The sequence below is a fragment of the Hipposideros armiger genome, unplaced genomic scaffold (assembly GCF_001890085.2).
Source record: "Hipposideros armiger isolate ML-2016 unplaced genomic scaffold, ASM189008v1 scaffold_261, whole genome shotgun sequence".
NCBI lineage: Eukaryota > Metazoa > Chordata > Mammalia > Chiroptera > Hipposideridae > Hipposideros > Hipposideros armiger.
In genome coordinates, this window is record NW_017731611.1 from 2,219,832 (window position 1) to 2,223,319 (window position 3,488).

The 3,488-nt window shown below is 39.2% G+C and overlaps 1 pseudogene; it reads right to left on the bottom strand.

The window, feature by feature from the left end:
• Positions 1-323: 323 nt before the first annotated feature.
• LOC109390262 (phosphorylated adapter RNA export protein pseudogene) lies at positions 324-1,082 on the bottom strand (annotated as a pseudogene).
• Positions 1,083-3,488: the final 2,406 nt, after the last annotated feature.

Genomic DNA, 3,488 nt, shown 5'->3' on the forward strand with positions numbered 1-3,488 from the left:
GTTTCACCCCCACTGTACTGCTGGAGAGCAAAGAGCAGCTGAAGCAACAGGCTGAAGGCAACTAAAACTGCAGACTGCATAAGGGGATGTGATCCTACAAACCACTGAACTTGCTAAACATAACCTTTGCTAAGGGGAAATTGTTTCCCCATACTCTCCTTTACTAAAAGGGAACTGCTCCCTGCAAAGAGGGAATTGCTCCCTCTATATAAGCTTGGTGTAAAAAATAAACTGGGTCATTGCTCTGCCATCAGCTGTCAGTGGACCACCTGATCCCAACTTTGCTTCTGTGTCTTTCTTTCTTAATCTCCCACCCAATCCACTCAGGGAACTCCAGTTGTCGAGTGAGTCTTGACATCATCAGCCACTTTCTCCTGAGAATCATCCTCTGTGATCCCATAGTGGCCTTTATAGTTCATTTCTAGTCTGCCCCCTAGTCTCTTTGACAAGTTATTTCCGTTTGAGATGACCTTGCCCATTTTTCTCTTCCTTTGAACTGGTTTTCTTGCCACCACACATATATGCATGTAGCTCTTTGTCTAATTCTTTTGTATGTTCTTGAGATAACGTCTTAAGTTTCTTAGCAAGCAAATAATTGTAGGTTTCAGATTATCTGCTTTAGTCAATAGGGCCTTTCATTTCCAAGATACCAAGTTTAGTGGTCACTGCATCTTGGTCCTGCTCCTGCAGCACAGCACCTCATATGTTGTTAACCTTCATCCCTCCAGTAACAGGTGATTTCTGGATGCTCTGGCCAAACTGAAAAGGCTCTGGTTTGGGGAGAGGGGGGATTAGTTAAAATATTTCTGTCACTTGCATTTCCATAGAGAGCTATCACCATCTGACTCAGAAAAACTCTCTTCACTTCAATCCACACCTTTAATAGTATGATAATGTGATACTGGTGCCCACGCTGCTGTAGCACCCTGGAAGGGCCTCACTGTACTGTCCCCACCTAGTGCTTTCAGCACCTGAAGAGGCCTGTCATTAGGTGTGACCACCATGTCAGAATACAAGAGGGAAAGCTGCCCATGTCCCCAGCCACCTGCTCCATCTTCCCACCATGGGGCCAAAATATACATTTTTAAAGTAGCCAAGGGGCTGGCCAAGTGGCTTAGTTGGTTAAGAGTTGGCTTGGGAGCACAAGCTCTGAACAGCAGGGCTGCTGGTTCTGTTCCCACATGGGCCAGTGATGCTGTGTCCTTTACAGCTAAAATTGTGAATAACAGCTCGACCTGGAGCTGGGCTGCTGTAAGCAGCTGGCGACAGTGTAGGCTGCAGCCCCTTCTGCAGAGGGCTGCCATAAGCTACCGTGAGTAGCCGGCAGCCAGAGTGAGAGGCTGGTGGCCGGCAGCTGGCAAGAGCTGCCGTGCGCTGCCATCCAATGGCCAGCGAGCAACTGCCTCACCCGGGAAGAGCACAATGATAATACCAACATGGGCCAGTGAAGCGACATCCTCCACAACTATACTGAAGAACAAAAGGACAGCAACTTGTCTGTTCCCCTTCCTTGATTCCCCAGCGCTGTTCCCCTCCCCCATTTCCCCAATAAAATATTTTTAAAATAAATAAATAAATAATAAAGTAGCCAAAAAAAGGACAAGTCATTTATAAAGGATAATATGTAGGGCAAGAGAGAAAACCTGTCAAAAGCAATCATGCAAGCAGGAGAAATGACATAATATCTTAGAAGTGCTTAGAAAAAATAACCACCTAGAATTGTATAACAAAATTATATTTCAAGAACAACAGTTTAAAAAACAGTATAGGGGCTGGCCGAGTAGCGCGATGGTTAAGAACTGCCTTGGGACGCCAGAGGGCCCCGGTTCGGATCCCACATATGAGGGACAGTGACACTGCCCTCCACAGCTAAGATGCTGAACAACAGCTCANCTTGGGCCAGTGAAGCAACATCCTCCACAACTAGACTGAAGAACAAAAACAACAGCAACTTGTCTGTTCCCCTTCCCCCAATTCCCCAATAAAATCTTTAAAAAAATAAAAAATAAAACCAACTTATTGTTGGCATAACATGCCTTTCCAATAGTTTCTAAAGGACTAAAACATCTGCTCATAGGTAATTTTAGTCAACTCTTTTATTTCTAGTTTCAGTGTATGCTATTGTACATAGATATCTTACATCTTGGAAGGTTTTGGTACAAAAACATGTAGTTTTGTGATAGGCAAAACCAATGCATAGATCTAAAAATACAAAATAACAGGCACTATTTAGAAAGGAAGAAACATGAGAAACTTTACTAAGGTAGTTGGTTACAAAATAAATATGCAAAAACAAAATTTTACTATATATCATAATAAAACCATTATGATGATAACCACCACCAAAAAGCTAATCCAAAGAATGTCTTATCAATGAATTTGATAAGAAACTTGTGAGACTTATACTAAAAAGCACAAACTTGATGGACATAAAGTAAAGCAATTAAATAGAAAAAATATCTTATATAAGCATAGAAAAATGCTATTTCTCCCTTTATTAATTTGTAAATTTAATACATTCACAATCAAAATAAATTTATTTTTGGAACATAGTACATCATTCAAAAATTATTATGAAAAAATTAATACATGAAAGGTCTACTTCCAACAAAATGTTGAACTCTACTCTAAAGGGCTTTCCTCTACACTATAATGAATGATATGCTTGATAAAATACAACCAGCATAGTTTTTAAAAGTTTTGTGGGGCACACAATAAAGTGAAGGAACTTTCTAAGAGCCAAAATAGATACAGTAATATGAAATCTGAATTGTGAGCGGTTAGTAAATTTTGAAGTGGAGGTTCCATTGGAGTTAAATGCCAGTGCCAACACTGATACTGGGAGGCAGAATGTGGATCCTGCCCCAAAGTGAAAGAGCTAAATTTGAGACTCCAATAATGAACTGGAGTTCATGAATGGGGCTAAAGCAGTCCCACATTTATAGCACCCCTGGTTATTAGAAGCAAGTGTAACTCCTCTTTGGAGGAAAGCAGTCCCAATTTAGATTTTCATGATTCTACATCTTGAATTCAATAAATTATATGAACTCACAATACCACCAAACACACAAGGAAACATGTCACCATGAGTAACAGCAAAACGCAATAAACTTAGACCTCCAGGAACTTCATACATTAGAAGTAAATTGTTGATAATATTTAAAAATTGTCAGTAAACAAGATACAATCAAACTGATCATATAAATTTGAAATAAAACTTTTAGAAATGAAAAAATAAAATAAATTTTTAAAAATCAGGTGATGAGTTGAACAACAGATTAGATACAGAAAAGTGAGAAAAATAGACCTGAAATAAAAAGAAGATGGATATAAGGCAATTTCCAAGAATGAGGCAAAAACAGAGTAAGAAAGAAAGTAGGAAAAAGAATTTAAAAACTAATATATGTCTAAGAAGATTCCAAGAAAGAATGTAGGTTATGTAATTTTGAAAGAGAGTACAGCTTGGATTTTCCAGAATTGATAAAAGA